The 13,746-nt window shown below is 46.1% G+C and overlaps 1 protein-coding gene across 1 annotated transcript in view; it reads right to left on the bottom strand.

The window, feature by feature from the left end:
* Slc22a3 (solute carrier family 22 member 3) overlaps nt 1-13,746 on the bottom strand; it is an 89,141-nt gene that overhangs the window by 22,194 nt on the left and 53,201 nt on the right. The gene's annotated exons all lie outside the window — the stretch shown is intronic.

Raw genomic sequence — 13,746 nt, 5'->3', positions numbered from 1 at the left:
ATATGAGAAAATTCTTCCAGGAACAGGAGAAAGTACTTGCTTCTTAAACTCTAACATCCACAATAAATAGAATGTATGGGAAACACAGAGGTTGATGTTAAGGGAACTGACTTAGACTAAAGAACTTACCAAGGGCTCCCATAGGTGCCCACAACCACCCTAGAAACAGTAAAGTTCTCAATGTCAAAGTTCAATAATGCCCAGCGTCTCCAAGGACGATAACCTGCCCGGCTACTTGCAGACTTCAGTTCTGAAGAAGCAAATCGGGTAAGATGCTAGACAAGGGTGTGCTGTTTGGTTTGGGGAGAGCAAGAAAAGGCACCATGTACTACATATAAATCTCAATACCCCACACCCACCCCATCGGAATTTCTATTGTCACTGGTTCTTAGTCCCCTGATTCTACAGGAGTCATTGTCCTAACAATGCGGCCTTTGATACCTTGAAAAGCAAACTTGTTGAATTACTGGCTCAGTAGCTGAGGGCATCCACACCACCACCAGGGTTCTCTCACACTTGTGCTGGGAGAGCAGCAGGACAGGATGAGACACTGCTCACACAGCACTCAGGGCAATGGCACCAGGATGGCGTTCACTAAGAGTGGCAGGGGAGGTATCAGGGTCAGCAATCTCCTCACAAGAAGGAGCAGGACTCCCCGCCTTCCCCCCTCCTGCAGCTCGTACAGACAGGGGACCCTACATTCCCTACCTCCTACTGTTACCACGTTCTCAGCCCTTGGTTGGCACTAATCTCCTCCTATCCAACAGCCGAGGTGCCACGTCCCCTCAAGCCTGGATCTGAGCTGGGTCCCTGCTGGTTCCCTTGAATTTCTTGTTCAAGTGAGTCTCATTTCTTAATGCACAGTCCTCCCCTCTCTCCTAGGTGTGCTGGGGAATCTGGGGCTGCTCCACCTAGGAAAAGGTCTTCATATTTGCCTCTGTGGGAACATTAAAATTGGGTTTGTGCTCTGCCACGGTTTTTTTTAAGTTATCGCCACAATATTTGTATATTCTTGGCCATAATGATAGAGGAGTTTATCTTCCGGTCATTGTTACTTAATGGAATCTTCCTATATTCTCAGTAGGTTTTTGTTAGTTTGTTTGGGTTTTTTTCCCCTTTCTTTTCTGTTTGCTATGATAGGCCCTGGCTAATCATCACCAGTATCGTTTGCTGAATATTTTTGAGTCCCTTCTTCTTCTCCACCCCATTACAATGCGCAGTTTTGTCCCATCTGGCAAGGTGGGGCCAGTTCTGCAGATCTGCTTGGGTTGTGACAAAAAACTGCTGTTACAGGACTCTCTACAACTAATCTTTTCCTTGGTGCTCCAGGCAGTGGCTTTCAGGACTACAGGAAATGATGCCCTCCATTCATTCTCCTCTGTGCACCTCCAGGGCACAGGCAGGGATTAAGCCTGGGTGGATTAAACCCTGGAATTTGTGATAGTGTTCATTACAGATATAACCTGGCCTTTCTGGCTCATTGAGAGTCTTGGTGGGGGCTCCTCAGTCATGGACTGTTTGAAAGGGAGACCATGACCTGAGCCCCCATGTGTCAGGTACGAGCATCCATGAGTCAATTCATTATTCTCTGCTCTTGACTGTGGGTGTGAAGTGACCACTTCTCTCGTGTTGCTGGGACTTCTCTGCAGTGGTGGACTGCAGTCTGGACTTGGGAGTCAAACCCTGCTCCCTTAAGTTGCTGCCATTTTTTTCACTGCAACAGGATAAAGCTAAGACAGGCACCATTCCCTGAGAACTCCTGCAGCCCGTCAGTGCCCCCGCTGACTCTCATTGAGAATTGGAATGGGTGGCAGATCCTAGTTTATAAATTATGTTCGACTCAGAAATGAGCAAGGTACAACAGCGTGTCTGCGTATCAACTGGTCCTCAGATTGGCTCAGTTACGGGACGGTTTGGAGGACCCGTTCTTCACCCTCAGCGCAGACTCAGATGATAATACCAGTGCAGAGAAAAAACAACTAACTCCGCCCTGAGCCTGAGAATACGTCACCAGATACCCTCACAGGGACCCCTAGAGGTCTGCTCAGGCCACCTCCGTTTTCAGTCTTCCATTTGGGAGTGTGGAGAAATTACCCAAGACATTCTAGTATGATGGAGGAGCGTGGAGAACAGTTTACATGCTCCACATGGATGTCCTAGTCCTTTGATGGGGTCCGAGACTGGCCAGCTGCTCCTCTTTCTGGCTCTCAGTTTTCAGAGTACTCTGAACACGGTAGCTTTGTTTGCCGGCCTGTTCCTTGTTGCTTACAGGAGAACCGTTTCTAAGGAAAGAAGCAATGCTTTTGTGTGCGAGCCTTGAGCAGGTGGGGGACACCATCCTTGGGATTCCAGATCGGAACTGTGTTAAAAGTGAAGTGTGTCAACCGTTTTGCGAGGATTCGCACCATGGTCGGCACCACGGTAATGTGCGTCGATGTCATACTGTGCCTGTTCCTGACTTTCTGAGCTGTGATTTGATTTACTAGCAGCCCAACAAATACATAGTTAGTTTTCATAATTAATAATTGTACCAGCCTGGAATTCAATTAGAATCGCTTCCGTGTGTGTGTGTGTGTGTGTGTGTGTGTGTGTGTGTGTACATATGCATGCAAGTGGAGGCCAGAGTTTGATAGCAGGTGTCTTTCAAAATTGTTCTCCACCTTATTTTATGAGACAGAATCTCTCACTAAATCTATAGACCACTGACTGACAAGACTGGTTGCCCAGGAAACCCCAGAGTGATCTCACAAGAAGGGCCAGGGCTCCCCCCTCCCCCCCTCCTGCAGCTTTTACAGACAGGAGACCCTACATTCCCTGCCTACTACTGCTACCATGTTCTCAGCCCTTGGTTGGCACTAATCTCCTCCTATCCAACAGTTGGGGTGCCTGTCTCCTGACCCCCAATGCTGGAGTTACAGATATGTGAAACCGTGCCTGAATTCCACATAGGTGCTGGGATCTGAACTCAGGTCCTCTAGTCCTCACAGCAGGTACGTTACTGACTGAGCCATCCCCCCCCAACCCCTCAAAAGCCTCTGATTATTCACAAAACACTCAAAACTAAAGCATGCCAGGATTCACGTTGTCCACAAACCAAAAGAAAAGCTTACATTTGGTTGTTTTAAACATAGCTATACGAGGAAAGAAAGCATAGTGGAATGAAGAGCGGTTATCAAGAGACAGGCGAGATGGCTCAGTGGTTAGGAGAGCTTGCTGTTCAGTCATGAGACCAGACTGCAGGACCCATGTAACAGGTTGGGCTTCTTGCTCATGCCTTATTCCAAAGGGAGTAGGACAGGACAACAACCGAGCTGGCTGAGTTTCAGCCTAACTAATACTATCCAAGCCCAGGCTCAAGGAGATCCCTTCTCAAAGGAGCAAGTGGGCAGAGATGGAGGACAGCATTGATGCCCTTTATCTGGCCTCCACGTGCACAGGTGGGCGCTTACCCTTCCTCCCGTGCGTAACACACATTCGCAATACAGAAGCAATCAACTAAATCGTTAAAGAACAAAAGAGAGTAATTACTGATGAGACAGAATAAAAATGAATAATGAATGAAGGCCTAATACTGGACGAGAGAAAATACAAGGACGCTGGATGTTTGTGGGGAGACAGTTCTGAGAGCAAATGTTATGCAGGTTATTTTAGAAATGAGTGCGTCCAATTCAGAGCCTTGTAACTCTCTGAATACATGGATGCTCAGATTACAGTGTATGTCTCAATATACGTCTCTGAGACAACCTCCTGGAAGCTACACTCATGGGGCATTCGGGTGTGTGCCATCAGACTGTATTCGCTATGATTCAGCTTTTAATGTGAAAAGGATTGCCTCTACAGTTACTACTCAGTTTGTTGAACTTGAGAGGTTAGGAATCCTTAGACCATGGAGTATAGCAAATGATAAGACAGGAGACCGGAAGCGGTCCTGCCTGAGGTAGTTCTATAGCTCGGTCAACTGACATCTGAGCAGCTTGCTCTGACCTGCACAGTGAATATGTAAACTGGCTTCTAGTGCGCTGTCTGTGTCAGGTCCCAGAGACATGGCTAAGTCTTGACTTATATATGCTCCTGGAAACACATGAGTACATGCTTAATCTCTACTTCGGTTTACGTGATAAAAATAGTCAGGCCACTACCCATCCCATAAGCACACACAATCAAGTATATGCCTCCAGGTGCCTTCCCATGTCCTAAATGTGATCACAAGTGCCCTGTGAGTACTTCCAGATGTTCTGTGTGTGCTTACATGTGCTCTGTGTGTGATTCCAGGCCCTGTATGTGCCTATCCATGTCCTATATGTGATAGCAAGTGCCCTGTGTGTGCGTCCAAGACAGCGATTTTAATCCTATCTGAATATGAGGATTTAATGTCAAAACATTTAAAGGTTGGTAGGATCTAGGCTCTAATTTCTGGTTACTGAGATTATGTAAGGATACAAATGCTCTAATTACAGCCAGCTCCCTAGCAATTATTTACTATAATAGCATTTACCTTCACCTGAAGAAATAGACATTTATGCTAGACATCTGTTCATTGTACAGACAAGGCATGGATGCAAACGGCTTGCGGACCCATGTAGAACATCCAGGGTCCAGACCACTGGGACAGAGTAGCCACATGACTCGTCTAGGAGACAGGAGACAAGTGAAGAAAAACACTTCAACCACTCACCCAGGTGTCCCTCTTAACCTACTTTCCATGGCTGTCCCTGCAGAGGGTGACAAAGATTTGCTGTTGCGTGAACCTTGTCTTTAATAGGATAAAAGCCTTTGGTTCTGGCCACTTTTCCTAAGAGTTCTTAAGTCTTTCTTTTGAGAAAGGATTTAGAGATCTCTTCTAAGATTTTCTTTATTCAGACCCTTGAAACAAGGCAAGCTTATCATGAGGAAAAGGAAGGCTCAGTCTCCTTTCCTACGCATGTGTTAAAGTATATCTTTCTCCTTCCACAAACACTGAATCCAAATGAAGAACACAGTGTGGTCCATATTACTTGTTTCTAATTCCAAGCCAAGTATTAAACGAGGTCCTGTTGTCATGGGCAGGAAGGATCATGATTAGTGCCCACATGCTGCTATGCAAATAATTCAGTTATTTATCACAGGAATCTTGAGCTTAAGTATTCTCTGAGAAGAGTGAAAATTCAGCACTCCACTCCTCCTTTGCTATCTTCCTGGTGGGACTTTGAGAGGTTAGATTTGGCTGTGTTTGCTCCTTGTAGTATAATTCCCCACTGCTGTGTCTGCATGGTGGGAACTACCCTCATGGATCAGTGTCCCCTCTAGCTCTCTGGAGCACAGTAGGTTTCACCTGCTCCCAGGACACACATCTTAGAAAGAGTTCATGAAGAAAGGCACTCGTCCTGATGGGTTAGAGAGGGAGCGAGCAGTGCTGTCATGGTAACCGGAGCCTGGGATTATGAATGCCACGGACCACCTGCCAGGGACAGGGCAGCACATTGCTGTGGAGACTGTGTTCATCTCTCACCTCCGTTGGGCAATGTATTCACAGAGAGGCACCTACTCTCATTCCCTCACAGTAGGAAGCACAATGATTTGGATTGCAGAAAGTGATTTTGCAGAAAACACAAAGGCTGACCAAATGGCACAGGAACAAGACACTTGAAAAAGCCAACCGTCTTTCTCTCTCACAGTATGAGTATAAAGAATCAAAGACAGGATTAGAGTGCTTGAAAACAGAAAAAAAGAAAGGCAAACAAACCTCCTTCTATCCCATTAGGCAGAGACCCAGACACAAAGATGTTGGGAGTAAAAGGGATCCTGCTCCTGAAGGACAAAGCCAAGGTCAGCCATTGAGGAGGAACAAAGGGTGACCCCTTACTCCCAGATTACATAACTAATGAATGACCGCCCACCAAGTGTACTGTTTCAAGGTAAAGCTTAGAACTCAATCCACTTGCCTGCCAGTGAGCTTCACTAGACAGAGCAGAGGAAGTGAGAAGAAAAACTTCATTCCCTAGTTCTTCTGGGTGAAAACTGCTGTCTACAGCCAGAACTCCTCTAGAGAGTGAGCATTTGTGGTGGTTTCAGTGAAAATGGCCCCCATAGGTTCATACATTGTCAGTAAGCTTGGAGGTTTCAAAAACCCAGTTGCCTTCTTCCCCTTTCCTGTGGATCAGGATATAAAGCTCTCAGCTATTGCTCCAGGGCTAGGCCTGCTTGTTTCCTGCCTTGATGTCAATGGACTAACCCTATGAAACTGTAAGTGAGCCCCTAATTGTGGTAGTTTGAATATGCTTGACCCAGGGAGTGGCACTATTAGGGCGTGTGGCCTTGTTGGAGTGGGTGTGGTCTTATTGGAAGAAGTGTGTTATTGTGGGTCTGGGCTTTAAGGCCCTGTCCTGACTGCCTGGAAGCCAGTCTTCTAGTGGCCTTCAGATGAAGATGTTGAACTCTCAGCACCTCCTGCATCATGCCTGCCTGGATGCTGCCATTTTTCTGCTTTGATGATAATGGACTGAACCTTTGAACCTGTAAGCCATCCCCAATTAAATGTTGTCCTTATAAGAGTTGCTTTGGTCATGGTTTCTCTTCATAGCAATACTACTATTACTAAGATAGTAGTCAATAATAGTTATCTCCAAAAAGGACAGATTATAGGAAAGGTAGCTCGAGTAAAGTGCTAACCAACAAGCATAAGGATCTGAGTTATACCCCCAGTACCCTTAGAAAAAAGCCAGTCATGGAGGCGCACCCTTGTATCCCCATTGTATCCCCATTGCCTATCAGAAAGAAACAACTGAATCCATGGGGTTCGGTGGCCACCAGTCTAACTAGCAAACTCTAGGCCAATGAGGGATTCTGTTTGAAAAATGAAACAAAATAAAACAAGGTGGTCCAGCACCTAAGGCACGATACCCAAGGTGAACTTCTGACCTCCATATTCATACACATATACAAACTTCCACATATTGTAGGAGTGTGGATGACACTCCTATAGCTGCCTGAGACCTTAGATCCAAGATCCATCCAGATCCAAGAATAGCCAAATCCTAGGAGAGTGGGGACTGGTGGTCACCTTTACCCTCCTTATGGGCTTACTACCTGCCTTGGGCTCTGTTAAAAGTTGGCAGAGACGAGATCTTGTTGTGAGAAATTGTTTTCTTTGAAAAACACAGAAATATTGTGGGAGTATGTTTTGTTTTAGTCCCAGGTGTGATTCAGACTGTCCACAGCAGCTGACTATGATTTGCCTCATGCTCTAGCAGGGGTGCGATTTTGCCAGCTGCAGATAGTTTCTGCGATTGTGTGATATGCGTACTTCTGGGGACTTTCCAGAGGGGATGTAAATGCTAGCGAGAGTTGTTGATTGCCGTTGCAGTTAGTAGGCTGTTGTTGGCTGTTGGTTAGTTTGTTAAGTAGTCATGTGCAAAGACGTGAGAAGAAGAAATTAGATATCCTGATGGTGAAAGTCAAGCTTGCTAAAAGGAATTTGATGCCCCTGATCAGCAGCAGGAAGTCTGGTGACAAACAGGAAGTCTGGTGATAAATGGTTGCCCCCTTTCTCCTCTATTCTTTTTGTTCTCCTATCTAGTATTATGGGGGTTGAAAGGGTAGAAGAAAATGAGTGGAGAAGGATGGAAGGAAGAAGAACACACAAAGTAGTTCAAGTCTGGCTACAGGATCCAGTTACTTCCAAATGGAAAATGAGTTTGAGTTGTAGAGAGGGCCCATGCTACTTGACTGCAGCTCACAACACTGTGCCTATGTCTCTGTAAGCCTTCCCTAACTCCTTCAATGCAGGCCATGCATCTCCCATTCACTGAGTGCCCCAGGATGCTGTCCTCCCTAGTCCAATGTCTAGAAGCTGTTGGGCAGACTCCCCGCCCTCCACGTGAGGTTATTATTTGTCAAGCTCGGGAAAGAAGCACAGGGAGCCTGACTTACTCTTGACATCTCAGTTGAGCCGTCTGTGTCTGCATGGTTATTTCATCATGCTAAAACACGCCAACTTTCCTACAGTATGCTGTATGGCTGTCCTACTTTAAAAACATTAAATGGTGTGGGAACTAAAGAGATTCACGTCAATGCAAAGTACTCACAGGACCCAGACCATTCCGTAACGTTTGAAGCACGTTAAGCGAATCCATGGCTGAAAGTCTGTTTTATGTTGTGTGTGCTGTCAACTTCCTTAGTACTTTTCACGAACCTAGGAATACCTGAGGGTGATAAGTATGCACGCTATAGCTGTCGATGTCAGGAAGCATTGTAGGGATGAGGGCGTTCTGTGTGGAACCAGTGCTATTAGCTCTGTGGAGGGACTAGCTCTGGGTGGGTTTCCAGGAGTTTCTTTCCAATACCTTCACTGCTTTGTAAGTTCATCCCTGAGCTGAAACAGGACTGGCCTGGTGACTCTCCAGCATTTCACACGAGAATATTTGTATCTCCATTTGGAGCCAACAACTGAACACATCAGTGTTTTTTTTAAAAAAAGGCAGTGTGGCTGGATGCGTGGTTCAGAGGACACTCCATTTTCCCAGAGGACTCGAGTTTGGTTCCCAGCTCACAAACCACCCATAACTCCTTCTCTGGAGGAATCTCGGACACCTCTGATCTCCGCAGGCACCACATGCATGTTCCTCTCTCCACATGTACACAAAATTAAAAGTAAAACGAACCTTCATACCAAGAGCACAGAAAAATACCACAGAGCCCCGATGGGTTCTACGGAAGTGAGAATCACTACCCAGCTCTCCTTTGTAAAGAGCCAAGGTTCTGAGGACACAGACCTCCCTTTGAGAGACACGTCCACACTACCGCAGAGAGGGACTGCCCTGGCTTTCTCAAACTGAAAGGTCCTTTCCCACAGAAACACTAACATCCATGAAGGAGTTCACTAGCACACAAGAGCGAGCACGGGGCTCAAGAGCTAGAAGTCTGTGTAGTAACTGACATGGGAAGGTTTGAACCTTCCCTCTTGGGGCCTTTGATATCAATTATGAGCTCAGAGTTGAGTGGCATTCATTTGAGATGTAACGGAAGGCAGTTATGTGCGTGTGAATGTAGTCAAGCTACATGATACACGTGGACAGAAGCATCATTACGAAACCTGTCACTGTGTACAGCAAATACATACCAATGAAAAATTAAACAACAAACAAGGAAATACTTCCAGACACCTGAAAAGATACTCTGAACAGCCTGCCCACATTGCATATCCCCTCTGAACATCACATATCCCCTCGCCTAAGGGGGTTGGATTGAATCCCAAGTGGCCATTTTCTTCCATTTCTTTTCTGCATTGGCTAATGTCTTGGGACTGGGCGACTTCTGTTTGTACTGAACTTAGGTTATCTTCTGTAATCTAGAGCGTGCATGGGGAGCCCTAAGCAAGGTTTGCAGGAACCCTGCTGTCAACAGAGGGATTGGCTGGACTTGGCAGGCGGCCAAGGCGGTTTCAAAGAGAACAGAGCTGCTAAAGTGCCTCTGGCCACTCTGAATCCAGCCAGACTCTTTCCTACCAGTTCTAACCTTTCTTTGCTCCCTGTGGCGGCACCCTGAGGACGAGGCAGGAAACAGACAGGGCTCTAAGTACAAGGCAGCTTACCAAATGATAACTTAAAGGAATGGGGATTGCAGATAGGAAAGCATCGTCCAACCCTGTCCTGCCTCTGAGTGTCCTTGAGTTTATATGCTGAGTGTGAAATGCAGGCGACCAGTGACGTGTGAGAGAACTGTGTAAACATGGTTTCAAGGCGGTGCTAGCATGGGCACCATCAATACTAATTTGAGTGGCTGGTAGCTGAGTGAGCGACGGGGCACCTTAGTACGGAACACAAACTATGACTGACTGTGGTCCTGCCTCCATCTTGGCATTCAAGTGAAACATCTGGGCTGCTGCTCGTTACTTCTGGGTTATCGTGAGCTGCATTTTGCACACGATTAAGCTTCCTGGACATCGGAGAACTGATTGACAAGGAGACTAAAGAATGCAGCTCATTGAACACATGTAGGGGACCAATTCACTTTTGGGTAAAGGAAGAGTTAAACTCGCAGCCTCCCTTCCTAGACAACCCTATGCGAGGGCAACCGAAAGTTGGTAAGAAACCTGAGTACCTATATAAATACCCCAAGAATAGATGTAGCAAGAAGGGTGAAATGGAATTAAGTTATTTGTAACTCCTGATGAGCTCATCCACCCAGGCAATGGCTGTCAGTCCCAGCGACATCCCCAAAGAGAGGAGCAGGCAGGAGGCATCTCCGCTGGAAATGTGCTGGGCCACCTCAGAAGTAGGTTTGCCAAAAATATCAAACCTGAACTCAATTAAACTCTAGCTCTGACTACTGAGCTTGAAGGAAATACAAAGGCAGGGGAGGATCGTGTTGGTGGGTTCTTAGAAATGGAATCAATAGAGGTTGTCATCTTCAGAGAATAGGGCAACTGGGTTACAAAAGAAAAACCACACGCGTAGCTCATAATATTTAAGTGAGTTCACAATTCGTGTGTTAGAGGTATTTATTCATAGTTCTCCTTTGGCCACAGGCAGCCCATGGACTAGCCACATGTCAGACATAACTAAAAAAAAAAGCTGCTTAAGGCTCTTCATTCCTAGAGCTTTAAGGAAAAGCAGCCGAAGAGAAAAAGAGGCACATCAACCATCACAATACATGAATGTCACGAGCACAGAGCTATGAGCCATTGTAAGGCAATCGGGGAATGGGAAACGCCACCTTGCTGGCTGATACCTTAGTTTCTTCCCCATTGTTAGATGAAATACCCTGGGGCAAAAAGCAGTTTCTGGGAAGAAAGGGTTAACCTAACCCACAGTTCCAGGTTGCAGCCTATCATGACAGGGAAGTCAAGGCAGCTCAAAGAACTCAGAAGAACTGGTCCCACTATGCCCACAGACAGAGCAGACAGCAATGAGTTCTTGCATGCAAGCACTCAACTTACTCTTCTCATTTTCTACAGTCAGGGATGCCCACACAGGGCGTAGTCCTGCCCACAGTTAAGATAGTTTTTCCCCATCAAGACAACCCCCTACAGACATTCCCAGAGGCTAACCTTAATCTAGACACTCAATCCCTCATGGGTGTGCCCTCCAGGGTGTCCAGTTGGTGCCCAGTAAGCACCACAGTAGGTTTAATCATTGATTCTTAGAGTGACAGTCCTGAGGTTCTATTTTGGATCCTACCCCTCTCCCCACGTGCTCTCCCCATAACTATCATCCCCAGAAGCTGGGTCATAGCTATGATTATTTGCACTGAGTCTGAGAGTCACGTGAGCCTCTTTCTCAGTGTTCATTCAGCAATGTCCTGAGGACAGCACTGTGATCCCAGAGTTGAGTCAATGTGTTTATGCTTCTACATCAGAGAGAAACGTCATAAGATGCAGTACCCTGAGAGCCAGGATAGCCATCCAGGGGATTGGAGAAGGTAGAGGAGAGAGACGTCAAGTTTAATGACAAGCCAGCAACTAGGGGGTCTCTGTGAAAACGTGGACAGAATCATTCACTTGTTTTTCCTATCTTAGTATGTTTTAAATTTTTATGCTAATTTTTTTACGCTTAGGGGATGGAGAGATGGCTTCGAAGATAAGAAGTTTGGAAGTTTGCTCTTCCAAAGGACTCAGGTCCAATCCCCAGTACCCAGGTATCGCCTCACAATCACCTGTAACTCCAGTCCCAGAGGATCTGATGCCCTCTTCTGGCCTCTGTGGGCACTGCATGCAGATGATGCACAGACATATATAGGCAAAACATCTAGACATATAAACCTTTGTTTGTTTGTTTGTTTTTTAAACAAAGTTTTAAAGAAAACAATCAGTAAAGAAAACCATCATTAGACGGAAACATAGAAGCAATAGATGCAGCTTTGGTAGCAAGATGCTGGCCAATCAACTCCTTAGCGAGTCAGGTCTGGCTTTGGATGGAAAACTCTTGCCTATTTAGCTGTGATGACTCAGAGGCCGCCGGATCCAAGCTCAGGATCCTTTACAAACACAGTCATGCTGGATGCTGAGTTTTCCGTGCTAGCACCATGTTTACTGTGAGCCTCTGAGAGCACTGCATGTGGAGCAGCACCTCTGCTCACCCTTAGATGGCGGTAGCATTCGTTAGCCACCGGCAGCTGTGGTTTCTACACTCTCACAAACCTTGATCTAGAGCGTACACGCCTGGGACTGTGTGTGGAGTGTCTTCAGCCTCCTGATTAAGGGGATGGAAAAATATTTACTCGACCATTGAGACTGGGGGTTAGAGAGATGGCTCAGTCAGTCAAGTTCTAGCTTTGCTTCCCAAGTATTTGGAACTGAGTTTCATCCCCAGGACCCAGGTAGAAAAAGTTGGGCCTGTAATTCTAGCTTTGGAGAGGCAGAAGCGAGTGGATCCCTGGGGGTTTTCTGGACAGCCAGCACAACCTCTTTGGAAACTTCCAGGCCAGTAAGAGACTTTGTCTCAAAAAGAAGAGTATTCAGGTGCCACAGGAAAAACATCTGACATCAACATGCACACACATTCGTCCACATGCATGTGCATCTGTGTAGACACATGCAGACACACAGTCACACGCAAAACCTTAAACATACACAATCACCACCTTGATCCAACTGTGAGGACCTATGGTGAGATAAAAGGAGATTGGGAGAGTGGTGGATGGACTACTTCTTCCCTATAAGGAATTCCCATCTCAAATGTTCCCTCCAAAGAATAACAAAAGTGAAGACATATTGGTGGTTCCAAAAGGCCATGCTGTCCCTTTGGTTAACATTTCAGATGAGTAGACCTGAAGACTCGTTCTTAGCCAGTGTGCAGCACTGAGAGCAGGTCTTTTCAAGCATTCATAGGCACAGCAGTTACGGCTTCTCACCTCCTCTGAGAGGGAGGAGTCAGAGATCTGGGAATGCCTTCCAAGCTCCTGGACACTCTAGGGAGGATGATGAACCAACCAATTCCATTTTTCTTAGCAGATTTTTTTTAAAAAAAAAAGAATATCAGAATGTTCCTATCAAAACAAGAGCAACGCAGTATCGACAACAATGTTAACAGGCTTAAGGTTCACGCTGAGATTCACGCCTTCTAAAAACTGTTCTCTACTGTTCCTTTAGTGATGACCCCTCGTTACACTGCGCTCGCTTGGTCTTTGCTTTACATGTTTACTATCAAGAGGTTATTTTAAATATGTGCTGTGTCTTCAGTCATTTCTCACACCTTCCAAAGGGCAGACAGTGATCTGCTTGCTTTCTCTGTTTAGTGCTGGAGTTTAGAGGTGAGGGAGTTAGGGGTGGGGGTGGACGGGGCTGGGCAGAGGCATCCAAAGACTTTTGTAGGGGAAAGAAGAGGGAGAGAGAGAGAGAGAGAGAGAGAGAGAGAGAGAGAGAGAGATATTAAGGTAGGGTGGGTAGTGGGGAAGGGGAGAAAGGAAGAAAGAAAGGGAGGGACAAAGGGACGAAAGAAAATGTTAAGTCTGAAAACTAAAAAATTATCACTTAAGATCTTACATGAATAAATGGCATTTCTAAGGCTACTTTTAAAGACAAGTCTTCAGGCTACGCAGGTGGCTCAGTGGCAGAGAGCTTGCCTGGCATGTGTAAGATTCGATCCCAAATACCCCAGATGGCGGGGAGGAAGAAAGAAACAGAAGAGTAACAGCAGCAGCAGAGTCTGATTCATTGGAAAGACCCTGATGTCGAGAAACATCTACAGTAAAGAATGATAGTTCAAGTACCTCAGTGAGAGTATTAAAATGTGGCCTGAAATGATCAATTAACCTCAACTAAAAATGTTT

This window comes from Rattus norvegicus, chromosome 1 (assembly GCF_036323735.1).
Source record: "Rattus norvegicus strain BN/NHsdMcwi chromosome 1, GRCr8, whole genome shotgun sequence".
In the NCBI taxonomy this organism is placed as follows: domain Eukaryota; kingdom Metazoa; phylum Chordata; class Mammalia; order Rodentia; family Muridae; genus Rattus; species Rattus norvegicus.
This window is presented reverse-complemented; position numbering and strand designations above follow the sequence as displayed.